This window comes from Amblyomma maculatum, unplaced genomic scaffold (assembly GCF_055883805.1).
Source record: "Amblyomma maculatum isolate TAMU_Amacu unplaced genomic scaffold, ASM5588380v1 scaffold_20, whole genome shotgun sequence".
Classification (NCBI taxonomy): Eukaryota; Metazoa; Arthropoda; class Arachnida; order Ixodida; family Ixodidae; genus Amblyomma; species Amblyomma maculatum.
In genome coordinates this window covers 3,169,303-3,187,868 of record NW_028146745.1, presented here as the reverse complement: position 1 = coordinate 3,187,868, position 18,566 = coordinate 3,169,303, and the positions used below count along the sequence as shown (strand labels likewise).

Here is an 18,566-nt window from a genome sequence, read left to right as displayed (position 1 = left end):
GACCTACAGTATTTTCAAATAAATAAATAAATATCATCTTTTTTCAATGATCATGAATATCATCGTGTGAAAGAAGTTTTACAGGCTTGACAAAATGAAGGACTTTCAGCGAATAGTTTTCAGTACCCTTAAAGCACCCATGTGTCACAAGGCAACAATAATGTGTCCATACCCACCACTGGTACACACACCCTCTAGGTTCACATCAAAAACTTATCAGCCGACATAGGCAGTCCCTCAATTTCCAGTTTCTTCTTCGACACCATCACTGACTGACGGCAGAAGCAAGTGTGACCATACGTCTGCATAAAGCAAGCTTCTACAATTTCTCTAGATAATATTGTATATATGAATGGATTTAAGTGCTCTTAAAATAGGTCTGCATCCACATGAACCACGATGCTGTGCAAGATTAATTGATGACGCCGAAGAACCAGTATCACTACAATTGGAGTGCTCTTGACGTCTCTAACTCATACATTGCCCAGCCTGGCCAATATACACACCACCACAAGAAATAGGCAATTTGTATACAACGCCAACAATATGTAAAATTAACTTTGGGCGATGTTTAAGGTGACATGCCTCATATTGTTCTCATGAGGTAAAGAAAACTAAGCAAATATATCTTCAATATTTCAAGTGACGCTGTTACGCGTCTTGGTATTTTATATATTTTATAAGACGCACCTCGCATTGTGACCCTTTCTAACTTCATATCTGCAAGCACAAAAGACGACATCCCCTCCAAACTGCAAAAAGGCTGTTTCTAGCCCCTCCCTACGTCCACCAAAAGCCAAATTCTTCTGCTGCACGTACAATGACTGATAACCGCATTCATAATAGTAGACCCTCTCACATCGATTCGTTCTGTCGTTAAAGCCAAAAACATCATGTCCTAAATTTCTTGCACAGGACTGCGATCCCTTGTATATTGGAAACGTGCAGCTGTCTTGAACTCGATCTACGAGGTATAATATAAAGAACATATATTAGAAAAAAAAAGACGCACTCCATATGTTGAAAATTTAGAAAGGTCTAGTTTTTAGTCTAAGTTGCTTATTTCAAGTTTGCACATAGCGGCTAATAGGAATCGCAACAAGTTAATCCACACAACGACTTACAGGCATTTTTACGCATGGTGTGCAATACGGCATCACTCCAACTACAATTCTCTTCTGATCTTTATTCTGAGTGGCTTGGCTGAAGATTATAGGTGCCCAATTTTAAAGAGAACCTTGCACTGCCATCCCGATCAGGAAGGCGTGTTTTTTTGCGAAAGCAACGCCACGCCATAGGCGGCACATTGGCCTTGTTTCACGACGTGCTGTGTGGTGGGGAATACGCAGGCGCAGTCCGGGGTCCAATGCCTTGAGGCGACGGTTGGAGAACTCTCCGGTGTTCCACGCTGAATATGCCAGCTCTACAGCCAAACAGCGAAGCCCGCTCGCTGCGTCGGCTCTCGCTACAGAATTTGCACTGGGAGTCTGTCGTTGGGGGCAGAACGGGCAGCGTCGTACGCTTGATTATTTCCTGCAATGCCACAGTATCTTGGCAACCACTGGTAGATAATGTCGTAGCCTCTGGATATTGCGGCGTGGTGCAGCGTGCGGGTCTTTGGGATATGTTGTTCATTTGATCCGTGGCATAGTGCCGCTTGCATGCCTTGAAGCGCTGCTTTGGAGTCAGTGAAAACTGACCATTCTTGGCGGAGTTCCTGGCTGATATATTCAACTGCAACCCGTACACACTAAACAATTTCTCACCCTTAAGGGTGGAAACTGGCTTGTCCCCAGACGCTCACCCTTTCTTGCCTAAAGGGTGCAAACAATAGGGTGCAAAGAATAGGGTGCAGATACCGCACCCTTAAAGAAGGGTGCCCAGCTTAAAATTTTATAGGGTGCGATGGTTGCACCCTTGTCTAAGGGTGCAGTTTTTCCTTCGCACCCTAACCAAATAGGGTGCTAAAAGGGTGCTCCACATAGATTCAATCTGAAGTAGAAACCTGGGTTGATGCGTGGCGGGAAATGTGTACACAAATATAGAATTCTGTTGGCCCATATTCTTAGTTTGCATTGTTTTCGCTTTAAACTTATTGGTAAAAACACAAAAACTGCTCGTCTATGCTGACTGGCAACCAAACACACATATCTGCAATGCTTTATCCAGTGCAGGAGAAAGTGTAAATGACATTTCGGACAGGTCAGGGATGCAATAAAGCTTTGAATATCAGTTTTCATGCACCCGTGATCTGTCCGAAGTGTCATTTTCACTTTTCCTTGCACTGGTTAAAGCATTGCAGAGAAGTCTGCTCGGTTGCTAGTCAGCATTGACGAGGAGTTCCTGTGTTTCTATCAATAAGTTGAGGGCAAAAACAATGCAACTAAAAATATGTGGCCACAGAATTCAATATTTGTGCATGCATTTCTTGCCACACAATCCCAGGCTTCTGCTTCAGGGCGAGTCTATGAAGAGCATCCTATAAGCATCTAACAAATACTTTCCATGTTTAGGTATATAATTTCAATAAGGCACAATGACGTGTATACAGCTCAATTTGAAGGTCTATCTGTGCATGTCATGGAGATGCTTGGCAACTGTTCAGACAACCATGTTGAGCAAAAACATACCAAAAAAAGGGCATGGCGATTCCTGAAACAGTAATGGGAAAAAGTGTGTGCAGCAAAGTTACTAGAGGCAGCTTTACAATCATATACAAGTGACACCTAAAGTTTTGGTAGCAAAGTTTATTCACACTATCAGCAAGTTATCTGGCTGGTTTATAGGGTTGGACAACTCAAAATTACTTAGGCTGGAGGAATGTCTACAATTTATTACAGTGCATATCACAATGTTATGACATGACAGAGTAAAAACATTGCATCACTCATTTAGTGAATGGTACCCTCTCTTACAGGAATGGCTAAGAAATGTGTCGATGTACAAAAAAAGGCAAGTATATTTATGACAAGACAGCAGAACATGCAACTCCCTGTACATTAAAATTGAGATTACTTAGGTGACTGTTCAAGAACTTCATAGCCACCACTCTAGGTACAATAAATGCATAATAAAGAAGAGGCGCTCTAGAACATGTGTAAAATAGCTTGCGGTCATACTGGATGTTGGCGGACAAAACAGCTGCCAGTCACTCCAGCCCACTTGTTGCAGAGAACAGCTTTTCACGGTCCACCTTGATGCACAGCAGGTCGACATCTTCAATGTTTTCCCCAGAGTATATGCTGACAGGAGTAGCTGGAACACGAGTCCTGCAGTGGCAATAAAATATTGCATTGGGTGCCGATTGCTGAAGAGGTATTCCTTCAACGAAAGGTAAAAGCGCCCCGGAAGACACACTCGAGTGAAGACGACACAGAACACACACTGTCCTGTGTGTCCGTGTGTCCTGTGTTGTCTTCGCTCGGGTGTGTGTCTTCCTGTGCGCTTTTACCTTTCGTCAAGTTGCAACGCACCACCTAACCCATCTTCAAGATTTGTTAAAGTATTCCTTGAAACCCACTTTTTTTTATAGCTACTTAAATGCTACAATTTATCTCACTATAATACAAAGAACGTTAACAATAACAATACAAATGAGTTCTTTGATATTTATGCACACAAAAGTTGCTTAAGCCAAATGTAAATTTTTGGGCAAAAGCCAGCAAACCTACAATGTCTAAACTGGCAGCTTTCGTATTTTTGTAATTATTCCAAACTTACGTCAATATGTTTGTAATTTATATTAAACACTGATGAAAAGTAACATGACACAATTTCCTTGCCAACTGTAATCTGCAAGTTATTTAGAGATGTCGTTAAAAATGCATTATGAAACAGAAAAAAAGTTGCATTAGTGCAGGTGGAATGCTGACAATAAGTATGTGGGTGAAGACTGCACATTTTAAAACTTAGCCTTTAGTTGAAAGCAGCATTTCAGTTTTTTTTTTCATGTTGTATGATTGGGAAACCGCTTTACCTGCAGATACAGTGTGCCACCCGCTCTTGCTTACAGTTCTAGGGCTCTTTGATGCTTCTGTTGCTCTTTACCACCATAGCTCTAAAGGAATTATTTTCTTCTGCACAATACAATTTGACATGCTATATGGTAAAGCTTATAACAAATCCTGAAGACAGTAAGCTGCGGAATCAAAATGACATTCAGCAGCTATCCAATAATATGTTTTTAGGCCTTTAGATCACCTTTTATTTATGATTTTACTTTGCATGTAGATTAACAGGACTACTGTTAGTCTTGCAGATTATAGACTCCCTTTTGGGCGGTAGAGGCCCATAGAACTGTGGCCATTACCTGCACATATACATACTACTTGTTGTAAGATGATCCAGGGTAGAACAAGAGCAAGGTAGCTACATAGCATGAAAGAGAATTGAAGGGTAGCAGAAAAGCTTCAGTTTACAAGCCAAGTCAAAAGTTTGAAAAGGCACTTGTCTATCTGGACACCATGAGCATCACTGGCAGGGAAGAACCTTTTACTTCCAAGAAGAAAACTGAGAAAGGGAGGAAGGGGAGGGAAAGAGGGGCACAGCAAGAAGCGAAATTATGTTTGCCTGATTTGGTCTGGGTGGTCTAGCACCAGAAAAACAAAATAAAAAGATGGCAGTAGCAGGGAAAACTACAGTATGGGGTAGATAAGTCAGCATCTAATGCAGGCTCAATGCTGGCGCATGTTTTTTTGAAAGGAACAGGCAATACAGATGCAGTTAAATAGTTGTTAAGAGCTATTTGGAATTGTTCAAGTACTAGCATAGGCTAAGAATGCCATGCAAAACATAAATGAAATGCTGTGGAGAAAGGGCAACTGAAAAAATAAATTTGAGTAAACTATACCTGCCAAAAAAAGGCATTACCAGACGAAAAAGATTCAAGGGGTAACCAATGTCACCAGTAATAAAAAGGAAATGTTTACTAAACACGTTGAGCCTATGCTAGTGGAGGTACACTTGCTATAAATAAATTGCCCCATTCATGGTGCATGTGACTGCCTTGCAAACTACTTATGGTGCGGGGGGATTGTATTTAAGGGATTAAAATGTTCCTTTTGAGATATTTATTTTGCACTGCTCTAAATTCATGGATTAGAAATGGCTCCCTATAGTTCCTTTTGGAAAATTAAAGCTGACTTGAGATAAATACCCTAATTTAATCAAAATTATGACTAATCTCACTTAAAGGCTGAAGACTGCAATCAGGAATGTTTTGCTTGTGCCTGCCTGATGACTATTTAATGTTATGCTCATTAATTGCCCTGTCTCTAATTTTTGATTATAGCAGGAGCATTCTAGCCAGTAGGTAATGAATACTTTTTCTAATGCATGACTCCACGTGTTTATCCAACGTTCTGTCTTTTTATATTTTTGCTTCTTGATAACGTTTGATAATTTTTCACTAGTCACATGCGACATATAATTCTTTTTTTATCACTACACTCCTGAACATCTAACGCTGGTATATAATTTGCCGCCTCCAGAATGTTTTTCAAAAGTACTCTGCTGCTGCTGCTGTAGCCCAGCTCAGAGGAAGCTATTTAAACAATAACATTCTCTTAACCCTTAGCTCTATTCACCTTCTGTCCTCTGCTTTCTTTTTGTGAAACAAAAGCATATGCAAGCTCCACAACCAATGACCACACTGCCAAGATGAGGGCAAGTACTTTTTTTAAATGCTGGCTACTACTGGACTGAGGCTCACCCTCAACCCTTTCTTAGTATTCCTGGAAACAATGTCTACAGATACAGCAAATACAAAGGAGAATCATCATTTTATCTTCTTTTAAGGTCCTCTAGTTGAGTAGTAATAAAAAAGAAAAAGAGAGGTAACTTTGAAGAGTGGCAGTAGTCTTAGAGTTTAGATACTGCAGGCACTAAGAAAGAAAAGCCATATACATCTTTAATACACTTGAAAAATACAAATAAAAGAAAATGAAAGGCAAAATTAGCATGTGTTCATGCTCCAAGTGAAATATAAGCTGCCGACTGAACTTAGAAGGGCCGCATTAATTGGGAGAGTGGTATAATATAATGAATTCTTTTCATCAGTGACAACATGAGAACTCCATGTGAGAGCTGCAATGATGCTCATAGGTGGCAGTAGAATTCCCAAACAGCCAAAAAAATGGTTATAAAATATCTTTAAGTGAGGGATTTCTCTTCTATGTACTGTTTTCAGGAGAAGAATTAAGATGATTTATTTATCTTATTTCTGTACTGTTTGCCAGGCATGGGTAAAAAAATGGTTGTAGTAACTTTCCAAAAAGTGGGCAAGGTAACCTTATAAAGTGAAATAAAAATTGTGGTTCCAGTTACAGAAATAAGCATAATGCATAATAATAAGCCTTAGCAGCCTATGTGCCATAACGTCTAATACACCAAAACAGTGAAGCCGGTTAAACAGCTTCATGATTTACTGAAATATGAAATAGCTGTCATTGAAAAAAGCAATCTACAAAATCTTAGCGGCGTATTCAGATAAGAACTGTAATGGAGGTCCTATGACCATTTTTTGTTTTCAGTGAAACTGTTATATGTGGTGGGCAATTGTCTCGGCACAAATATGGGCTTTAGTTTTGCAAGGTGTGGTGTAGTTTCCTTGGGAAAAAATCGTATATCACAGGTGAAAAACGCAGTTTTGCTATTTAAAAATGTTGAAAGTTTGGAGACCTGCTGCTAGCATACTAAAAGTTTGTCAGCTATTCTTTTTATCCATTAAATGAAAATTTTACTTTTATGGGAGTTATTAAAAACATGTTTTGTTGTTGCCATTGTAGTGAAACATCCGGAACTTTGCTCCATTTTCAACCTTAAATAGGGGAATGATGGATCATATTTCTTTATGAAGCCTTTTCCATTCATGAATCAGATAATTTCCTTATTTTCAGGCAAAACAGAGAGCTCTAGACTGCTCTGTGTGTTCTCCACAACAAATAAAATTTGCCCAAGATTTGAAAACCACAAAAATGCACAAATTTGATTTCAATTATTTTTTAAATATCATCATTGATTTTCATGAAAATTCCTCTCAAGAATCCTCAATACTTAATAAATATTACGGCTTGAAAAAGGGTTGCATTCTATTGTTTAAAATTATAAAAGTTCAAAATTGAGCACTGGTTTTGAAGCTTGTTAATATTCATCCCTACACTCTGGCACAACTAAATAAAGTGTTGCCACTAAAACTCTTTCTGCACATTACCCTGACCTAGTTCTCTATTTGTAGAAAAATTTGAAGTTCTAGACTTGTTTGTTCTTTCTCCATATCATCTTGCATTCGGCAAATATTTGAAATTACCAAAAACAGACAACTGTGACTTGAATTTAAAAAACTACAGCATCTTATTTTTCTTTAACTGACATAAAAACAATCCTAAGTACTTAGAAGTATCAAGTATAAAAATGTGTTCTGCTATGTAAGCTAAAGATATAAAAATAAATATACAACTGAATGTATATTCTCTCTGTAGATGTGCTTATGGCTTGTTCTTAAGAAGTAGGAGTCAAAAGTTCAATTTATTATTTGCTGGAGAGGCGCTGCGATCGCCGCAGGTTGCAACCGTGTGGCACCTCGGCTCTTCAATGTTTTTTGAACTGTGTGCGGAAATATTGTTCTTTTGTGTACGAAACAAAGGACAATGACCCAGCGAGTACATCCGGTGAGTGCGGAGTGATTTTCGTAGATCTGAAGTCATCGTTTTTCCGCCTGCAACAACGTTTTCTGCGACAGACTGCTAACCCTAACAACACCCAGACGCAGCTCAGCTGCTGCCCTGGCCGGGCTGTCAGGACGCACCATGCCGAAGCCGGCGCCGATTCGCTCACACCCGAGTGGCGCAAGTGCGGGAGCTGTGGGTTCATCAAAAAGTGTAGGCACCAAAAAAACTGAAAGCAGCCTCCAAGAAAAGGCGTTCCGACGCCCAACGCGCGATGGAGAGGACGGAACGCATCAGCTGCCGAACGCGGACGCTGAGAGTGGTCTTTCTGTGGGACTCACTAAGACTAAGGAGCAGCACGCAAGCGACCAAATGGACACTGAAGACGAAAGTGAGATCGTCGGCGACTACGGCGACTGGACTTTAATCAAGAAACGGAAACCTCAAATGAAAGTGAAGCCTGAACAGCTTCGTCTTGAACGGGTAAGTCGACCCCTCTTTCCACTCTCGATCAGGCCACTCAACCGAGTACATGTGCATGATATACCCAAACAAGCCATTACAGAGGCGTTAGAAATGACCGCAAAAAGTTGGGAATTGGCAGATTTGGCTGCTTTCTGCTACGATGTGGTAGCAAATCGCGTCAAGGTCACTGTTAGAGATGAGGAACACGCAAATAGGCTCACCGCATTAACGCGACTGGCCGGGAAAGTGAACGGACGCGTCTGCACGTACGAGGTCACGATTGAACGAACGCCAACACGAGGCGAGGAAAAAAGTCGCGGCGTTATCAAGGTGCGTCCTGGTCAAACCATTGAGTACATCAAGGACCACCTAAGATGTGAAACTGCAACTATTCTTGACGCGCGTCTGCTAGGAAAGACAAACATGCTGCTGTTAAAATTCGATACAGAGCAGCTACCCAAAAGGCTCGTTTTTGATTACGAAATCACAAGGGTCTACGAGTACAGACCGAAAATTATTGCCTGCTATAACTGCCACGGACTGGGACATATTGCTAGGTATTGTCCAGCAGAAGAGGTTTGTAAGGAATGCGGACGGCTGCACTCTAAAGACACAGAATGCGATCAAGAGTTATTCTGCGTCGCCTGCCAGAAACCGGGCCACATTTCAATCAATTCGGCTTGTCCTAGTCGTGTACCAAAAGAGCCTAAAGAAAATAAGCAGAACCCTGATGCAGTTAAGGGAGAAGTTACATGGGCAGACAAGGCGCGACAGAACTCGTCGACAGAAACTGCGCTGCCCCCTGTTTACCAACAACAACTGGAAGAGTTGCGAAAAGAAAATCAGCAACTTAGAGAAATGCTGGAGAAAGTCCTTGCAAGGCTACCACCGGAACAAGACGTTCATGCATCTCAGACGCAGCGGCAACATGCTTCAGCCTCGCCCACTGGGCAGATGCAACGCGTGCGTTCGAAAAGCCGGCCCGGACGGTCGTCCAGTCGTAAAACAACTGCAAACTCCATAAAGCACCAACATACCGAAACATCACTGACTCAAACGCCAAAGACTCATCAGACGACAAAGGCACTTACCGCACAAGACTCGGCGTATGCGCAAATGCTGAGCATCATGAGGCAAGAGCGACACAACGAGACACAGCGTCTAGAAAAAAGCCTGCGGGATGAGTTTCAAACGATAACAAACGCGATACAGACTCAGATTGAGGCAATTTTTATAGAGTTGCACAAAAGCATCCAACACCAGAACGATGAGCCAAAGAGACGTAAGCCCGCAGAGGCGCAATAAGAATCAGATCAATATGTCTACAATGGAACTGCAGAAGTTTCACGCAGACTGGACCTACCCTAAGGGAACAAGTTAGAAAATTGAAGCCTCTGGTCATCCTTTTGCCAGAAACAAGAGGACCTTGCACTATTCGGGGTTACCGTACATTTCAGCAGCCTACCATACTTCACCAGAACAGAGGAAACCAACATGCACAGGGTCAAGCTGCTCTCCTTGTCAGAAACGAATGCACAGCAACCGAATTACAAATTCCTGATCTAAGTAATGAGTTGAGAGAAGTAATCGCTGTTAAAATGTGTCCTCCTGGGCAGCGGCCCATGGTGGCAGTCTCCGTGTATTATAGGCCTCTGACTGGCAGTCATAATACCGACTCATACGGGTGGCTCGCCAAAGTCCTGGCCCTGTCAGGAAGCCTCCCCATCCTGGTGGGAGGAGACTTCAATGCTAAGCACCCGACTTGGGGCTACGCCACAGCTGACCCAAGGGGACGCATGCTGCACGACACTGTAGAAATGTCTGGTCTGTACATATACAACACCCCGGACACACCAACGCGCATAGGACTACACGCCCGACAACGAGATACGACACCAGACCTGACGTTGGCCACACCAGGATTCATCAGGCAATGGGAAGTCGAACAGACAACATGGGGAAGCGACCACTTACCAATTTTGATCACCCTTAACCGAAAAAAGATTCGTGAAAAAAGGCAAACGGTTACCATCGACTGGGAAAAGTTTCGGACAGCCACTGGCGGCAACTTCATGGGCTTCGCGCAATTCAGTGCCATGGTTGCGGAAGCACGGCCATGGTCCCGAGACACAATAATATGTGACGACACTACCACACACATGGATAGGCACCTTGCCAACTTGTGGCGAAAGGTCAATATCCTTACGCAACAATACAGATATAAAGGAAAGCGCCACAGGGATCTCATGAGCCTTAAGCGCCAATATCGACTCATCAAGGAGTACCAACAACAGCTCGAAACAGATTCATGGCACAGCACTTGTGCGACGCTCGGACGCAAACCCGGCCTTAAAAAGCTGTGGGGAATTCTACGAAGCCTGCTGGGGAAAAAGAAAAGCACACCACCACTGGCAGAGCTGTTCCTGCGCGAGAACCCAGCTGCACTCGAGGAAAAGGTGATCCACACGTTCTTCCCGCATGCTTCTGAGATACCCACGCCACCATTGCCGGCGATCACGATTGACAACACAGTGATGGAACTTGAAAAACCATTTACATTTGGCGAACTATTGGCAGCATTAGTCCACGGCAAACCGAAATCGGCTCCAGGACACGACGGAGTAACATGGCAGGAGCTCAGAAATCTTAGCGATGAAGCCCAAGATCAGCTCTTAACTATCATAAACGATTCATGGGAATCAGGAGTGGTGCCAGATGCACTAAAGCTATCATTGATATATCCCATACCGAAATCAGGGAAGGACCACACAAAACCAGAGAACCTACGGCCAATAGCTCTCACATCCACTATCTGCAAATTGATTGAGCGAATGATAGCCGCAAGAATACAGCATTATATCGAATACGTACAGCCTGGGTTGCATCCAGCCCAGGCTGGATTCCGTCCGAATATGGGCACGCATGATTGCCTTTGGCTGCTCCGCAGGGTAATCAACCGCAGGTCTCGCAAACAGACACCAGATTACATCCTCGCGGTTGATATGCGCAAAGCATTCGACAATGTAAACCAACAGGTAATCCTACAAGAATTAGCAAAAAGATATCCCAGCCAAAAAGCATACAACTGGATATGCAGCTTCCTTCAAAGTAGACCTATTAGGCTTCATGGCAAAGCTTCGGGATGGAGCCCCAGAACCTATTACTTGGATAGGGGCGTGCCCCAGGGCTCTATCCTCGGGCCTTTGCTTTTTAACTTGGCCATGACCCGCGTAGCAGAAGCGCTCGAGCGAGACACTTCGGCCCGCTTCACCATCTACGCAGATGATGTCACCATATGGACAGAGGCAGTGGATTACCCAAATGAAGAAGTCATGCAGACGGAGCTCCAAGCAGCAATCTTCAGCCTCACTGACAGCTTGGAAGCATTGGGGCTACAGCTCTCACCTGAAAAGACACAACTCATAAGCATAGACGGCAAGAATTCTACAAACGCCAAAAAGCAAATTACACTGCATCTTGGACAACACAACATCACGTCTGCAAATGGGCAGACAAAAATCTTGGGGGCACAGATTTCTAGTTGCAACAGTCCTCGTAAATGGATTCGTACATTGCAACGTAACTGGACCCCGATGTTGCATATGATTCGCCGGATTTCAAACAAATACGGTGGAGCCCGGCAAAAATCGTGCCAAACACTCTCTAGAGCGGTTGCTGTAGGCAGGATTTTGTACGGGGCACCTGTCTATGAGTTTTCTAATCGCGACGTTAAAGACATCGAAAAGCTACACATGGCCACTCTTCGCACCATTACTGGGCTTCCTAAGCACACGAGAAATGAAGAGCTGCTTAAAATGGTCAGCATACCACCCATACAAGACATTATAAGAGAAGCAAAAATAAGAATGCGATCCCGACTGGAAAACACGACCCAAGGGCAGCAGATCAAGGCATGGGACAACCGAATCAACATTGCTCCGAGGCCCCTGGGGACAGACACTTCACCCCCGTGGGAGGCGCCGGTAATCGCACTAAGGCCACAACGACCTATTAGTAGACGGAATGTGGTAGCTAGGCAACTTTTAGCACAGAGAACTGCCCTCACAAGACCACTCAATACAATAGACATCTACACTGACGCTGCAATTAGAAATGAAAGGGTGAGTGTGGCATGGGTGTGTGTGCCAGCGCCTCAGCACAACGGACAGCACACGTGCCACCTACCTGGAGGAACAATTTTACACTCCGAGTTGCTTGCCATATGGGGAGCCATAAATACCATTACGACCGCTGCAGCCAGAAAAGATAACTTCAATGGTTATCGAATTTTAACCAAATCATATGCAGCGATTGCAGAGCTGACGGCACCAACTACAGACGACGCAGTGGCCAAGGACATCAGAAAGAGGCTGAAGGGAATGCGGGAAGTTGGAATAGAAATTCAAATTATATGGACACCGGGACATACTGGCACGGACGGGGGAAACGCAGCCGCGCAAGCGGCCGCCGCGCAAGCGGGTGGGCTTGCTGAAACGTACAATGCCCCACACCCCAACTCCATGCCTACACCGACAGACCTAAATCCTTACCAAACAATGCTCACTAAAGGCTCCTCTGGCAGATCGATGATGCACTATGTACGCACAAAAATAAAACACGACAGTAAGCTTAGATTACATGAAGCGACACCAACGCCGGTGTTTGAGGACACAAAAGGGCTCACTCGACCACAAGAAATATTTCTCAACAAAGTAATAACAAACGCTGCTTACACACCGCACATACTTGACAAGTGGTTTCTCCGAAGACACGAAACACTCAAACACAACATATGCACGCACTGTCAGGAACAGTGTACAGCAGACCTAGAACATCTTATATGGCAATGTCCATCGTTTTCACAAGGAAGAAACAAAATTACGCATATTCCACACGACGACATGCCCACATTAGCAGGTCAGGTTATATCAAGCACCGAAATACAACACTCCATTGCTACATACGGCAGTGAGAGCGGCCTGCTTCGAGTAGTGTGAGAGAGGTCGACTCACAGCGCGAAGATCGGCCGCATGGCAAGCAACAAGCAACAGCTTGAAGAACCGTTAAGACGAAGAAGTTACACTCCCATCCCTCCTAACTCCCCAAGAACCCAAACAGCGGCCGAGAGCCATCCCTTCCTTTCAATAAAGGCTTCATTCATTCATTCATTATTTGCTGAATTTAGTTACATTTTATCTTATGCAATATCCAAAGCCTTCTCAATGCTTATAAAGTCACTTTCTGCTTGTTGGTAGTGTTGATGATTGCTTGAAGTGGATTAAATTCGCTATTGCTTAAAATTTCATGGGAGAACGCCAGGACTGTTTAACTTGTTTTTATATGGTATTTTTTTTTCAAGGTGCTCCCAATTTTGTGTGAAATTAAGGAAATAAGCAAAGAACCTGAATAATAAACAGAAAACGATTTTAACGCTAACGACATAGCACATCATGCCCGTATTTAAGTTTGAAAATGGACTTTTTTGTAGCGCGCTGTTTCTGGAGTAATTTTTGCGATCTTTTACTAACTCATGTGCAACAGAAAAGCAGGCTTTCAATCATTCTCATAGCGGTAAAGGCTGCATAAATTCAGTGGGTAAAAAGGGATGGATGACAAAATTTCTGTACGCTAGCAGCAAGTCTCCAAAGTTGCAACTTTCTGTAAGGGCAAAAATGACATTTTCCACCTGTTTTTCACAGGTATTCAATTTGCCCAGCCTTTTTTAGTGCGCCAGCACAAAATGGCCAACAGCCAAATGTATCTTCAATAGAGAAGGAAATAAGAGTGAGTTAAGTGAAGATTTTGTATTCTGTAAGTTCCAACTACAATAAAACTTTTCAGATAAATTGCACGGAATGCAGGCAGGCTGCTATGTGTGGTCTATGGTTTAGTTCCACGTCTCCTGATAGGCTATGTAGGTGTATGAATTACGCTAATCAGCAACAAATGTCAATGGTAAAGAAGGTGATATATCAAAATTAAGAATTGTTTACCAGTCTCGTAACTAACCTGAGTTGAAAACGTGACTGCATGACTCCATTCTCTCTAGTTGCACATCCCAAGCAGTTGCAGGCGGGTGATGGCTTGCATAAATATGCCAGAGCTCAGAGGATGTGCAGCAGGGCAGTCGACAGGCAAGAAATGTTCTGAAGCTGGATCCACAGAATGCACTGCAGCTTGAGCCACCTTGTCCTTGTCAGTGATGAGTGGTGACATAGAAGAGGGTTCCAAAGTAGCTGCAGGTAAAGTAGACAAGCCTGTATTACAAAAGACTGATCAGCAGTAATAATGGCATTGGCATGCCCTAAATTGCAATCAGATTTGGCAAAACAGTATTCTGAAACATGTAAAAGTAAGTTACATATTCAGTTATATAACCACTCACAAAAATATACTCCACAGCGTGCAGAGAGAAACTGGAGCACATTATGCAAACGCTGATGCCCCATTCTGCAGAATATTCCTCCCTTTGCTGAAATATTACAAGCAATAGCTTTTTGATTCCCAGAAAAAAAAATCAGAAATAGTATTTGCCACAAATTCTGCTAACTTTTAGCAGGCGTTTTGAAGCTACATGAGTGCCAGTACAACACAGGCATTGCCAGAGTTCTAACACATGCAGATCTTAGTATACTGGACCACAGAAGGAATGAAAAAAAAGAAAGCCTATTCAAGCCTATTATTTGGTGTTTAAGAAAGTTGTTTTTAAATATCTTGGCAGAAACTGTGGAAGGAAACCAATTGATGAGATGTCATCCATTAAGTTCGAAAAACAATAATGACAGCATAAAATTCAATTGTGAATATGAAACCTTACTTTCGGTACAAAAAGAAATGGAGATGTGAATATCGAACAGTATGAATGGGATCTAAAGAAAATCTAGCAAAGGCCACTTATCAATGGGGCTTGGTATACTTCCTTTAAGAATACGGTGCGTACTTATTTTTATAAAAAATCGTTCTTTATTGCAAGGCATACTATCACACGAAAGAAAGAAAAGAGAATGCCAGCCATAAAACCGAGGAGGTTAAGTTTTCAAAATTTACGGACTAAACAAAAATGAAAAAAATCTAGAGAATATGCATTCCATTTTTTCTGCTTCTAGAGCGGTTTGTCAATCTTAATCTCAATTTGCTCGCAAGACTCGTAAAGCGATGTTTTACTTACTACGAAATCCATAGCTTGTGTCGTGCAAGAACAGCTCCAGGAAGAGGACAATTTGAAGCCATGACTGCGATCGATCGGCCTGTGCCCAAAGCAAGCACAGTACGAAAACAAAACGAAAAGAAAATGCTGATTCAAAACCAAACGCAGAAACTGGAAACAAAGAAACTAGCTGGCCTACATTATGGCTCTTGTAACAGGCAAATAGAACTTCTCCAAATAGTATATTTAAGGAAAAGAGCAAAGAAAGTGAACATTTGGTCAGAACAAAAAACATAGCAACACTGTAACAGCAACTTACTGCACGCTTTCTGGCCTAGAATCCAAGCTGTTAGCTTCTACTTGAATGCAGAAGCATCACCTGCAAATATCCATTCATTGTAATGCCCACTACCGACAACACAAAATATAAAGGACTGTAGGAAACAAATGTAAAAACCATAAGAAAAGCATCACAACCCAAAAGCAAGACTTTACACTCCAGGCAAGCGGATACAAGACCCTCACGATAAAAACAGCTTATGATGCGATTTTGGAATTGGTTTATTGATTCCTCGTACAAGCGAGAGGAGGCAGGGACTAAAGGCTATGTGAAAGCCTGACAGAGGTCCCTGCCTCCCCCCCCCCACCCACAGAAATTAAATATGTAAATCCTGATGGGGAAAAATAACATTGGTTGGGCATAGTAGCGACTCAAAATGGTTCTTTGTAAATTATGCGGTTTAACGTCCCGCAGAGGCAAATGGGATATGATCATAAAGGATAGCTAAAGAATATTTTTAGACCTCAGTAAATTCGCTACGCGCACTCACAAGGCACCATAGCCCCCATGTGCTTCTCCATTTCACCTCTATCTAACATGCTACCTAGGGATGATCAACGGAGAGGAAAAGCCGCGATAACGGATGGGAAAGTGGTTTGAGTTCCTACGTCCGCAAAGTGCTAGCGTTATCTCGAAAGTCAGCTAAACATTTTATGTACAAACATACTGTGTTTCCTTTACTTTGCCCCATAACGTGAACTAGCACGAATAGAAACCAGTTTCGAGGCCGAGAGACTTTGACAAATCAGTGCTTATCACCCAACTTCCAAGAAAATTTCGTTTCGTGAACCTCCTGCGCGTAAAGCAAGGAAGCCCAGTACGCTTATATTTTATTTTTTTTTTTTTTTTGTAAGGAAGGAGTCCTATTTTCTTGCGGCAAATCTGCGAACATAACCGCCGCGACATCCAACTTCATGAGCGATAACATTTTTGCAGTCAGCTGAAATCAAGCGCGTTCCGTTCCCGCCCGTTCTGTCACGTTCCAAAACAAGCGACAAACAGTGCAGCAATGCGGTAGGCCATTGTTACTGTTCCCGCACTGCCCGCCTCGGAATGTGATTGAATATGTTTACCTTTACGGACGAATGCATGAGCCGTGCTCAAAGCTGTTCGCCTTCGCACCACCGATGCCGAACCAACGAGTGTGGGTTCAGTTGGTCACGCAGAAAAACATTTCCACGCCTTCTTCCTTCGAACCTCTAAAACTTGACAAGGTGAACCAACAAATACGCTTGAGCAAAACAAAGAGCACGAACACTGAAAACTAACCGGCACGACAAATGCCCGTTTGCCCGAAACATCACCTACCGACGGCACTTCACAGGCGTACACACTTCTGCAACAATTATGCACGCGAAACGCAGCACATTTCACGACGGTTCGCAATCGATGCTGCAGATTAACGGTCGTCGAAACGTGGTCACATCAGCAGCGTGCAAGCGGCCATGTTGGTGAGAGGAAGGTAGCCTGGGTAACTACCGGCGGCCGCCTGGTGGTGAAATGGTAAAAGCATAGTTCGTTTCTGTTTCAGTTACGTTACAAAAAAATGAAACTTGAGTGTGTTCTGTTTTTTAGTGTTATTTCTAGTGCCGTATTTTGTCATAAAGGCATAATAACGGCAGCAGAAATCAGTGCAATACCCAGGAAATTGCCATTTGGGGGCAATGTGAAATAACGACCTGCTGCTTGCTTTGCAGTGAGTTTGAAAAGTGCACGTGCCAGTTCAAATGACATTAAAACGATTATCTTTTTCCGGTGATGGATTAGCGAAGCCGAACAAAGTGCACATGAAATTTTGTTGTAGAAAATCAGTAGTTTTGAAAAAGAGGCAACTGTCTGAAATATATAATCGGCAGCACAGTAAATGAAGCAGCAGAATTGGAACCCGAGTAGGAAGTCCGTTGTCTAGGTATTGTGCGCAGCAGTTTCTCGCTATGCGTGCAGGTAATACGGTGCTGAACAAAGCTGCCTGGTAGATGTGCCGACAAAGATTAGAAGACGCAGATAACTCTCTCTTTATTTTTTTAATCAGCACAATTTTTCATGCACTATCTAAACCAGTACTGATTGTATTTTGCTGATGCAAAGGTCATGTAAATGATATGTGCATGCTAACTGCAATGCATTTTAAAAAAATTGAACTAATCAACTTTCCTAACTGATTAAATATCTATACAAACGTTCAATATTTTCTGTGGTTACCGTCGCTCAATTCCACTTTATTTTTTCGTGATACATATTAAGAACGGCGCTTTGTGACGTGTACACCATTCGAATATATTATTATTTTATTTTATTATTATTTATTGATACTGTCAGCCGTAAGGCCGTTACAGGGTGAATACAAATACATGTAATTAATTGCAGCACGCATTTGTTGCCGCACCCTTTCAGAGCCGTCGTTTGCACCCTTTTGGTAACGGCCCGTTCTGCACCCTTAACATAGGGCGCATCGGCCGAAATAAGGTGCAATTTTGTAGCGCACCCTTTTTCGCACCTTTAAAGATGAGATACTGCCAAATAAGGTGTTTCAAGGGTGCGCTATTGGGTGCAAATAGGCGGCGCACCCTTTTTTCCACCCTTAAGGGTGAGAAGTTGTTTAGTGTGTAGGACAGCTAGTTCCGCGCCAATCGAAGCGGTCAGATGTGTAGTCTTTAGGTTTATCAAGACGCACCTTGCCGGTACTCTCACTGACCCCGCGGAACTGGCTGACGTAACAAAGCCATTCGTGTACAGTCGTGAGCAGCCTTGTCTAGAGCGCGCCGACGGGGCTTTGCGGAGCAAGTCAGCGACATCTAACGTTAGGCTCTGGGTTTGAGGTATGCGTCCCGTGCGCGTGCGCGGCAAATCAGAAGGATGCCTCCTCATCACTTCCTCATCCAGCCTCTGCTTTGCGAGTACCATTTTTGCCACTAGGGTCGCATTGACTGCATTTGTGATAGGGGGCCTC

General features: G+C 43.1%; 1 long non-coding RNA gene across 1 annotated transcript; it reads right to left on the bottom strand.

Annotated features, from left to right (window-relative positions):
- Positions 1 to 2,739: 2,739 nt before the first annotated feature.
- LOC146171528 (uncharacterized) lies at positions 2,740 to 17,139 on the bottom strand. The gene is made up of 6 exons (XR_014702864.1): positions 16,925 to 17,139; positions 16,690 to 16,815; positions 15,596 to 15,655; positions 15,298 to 15,376; positions 14,139 to 14,365; positions 2,740 to 3,269 (listed from the first exon to the last, which is right to left on the bottom strand). It is a non-coding gene; the product is annotated as an uncharacterized LOC146171528 (long non-coding RNA).
- Positions 17,140 to 18,566: the final 1,427 nt, after the last annotated feature.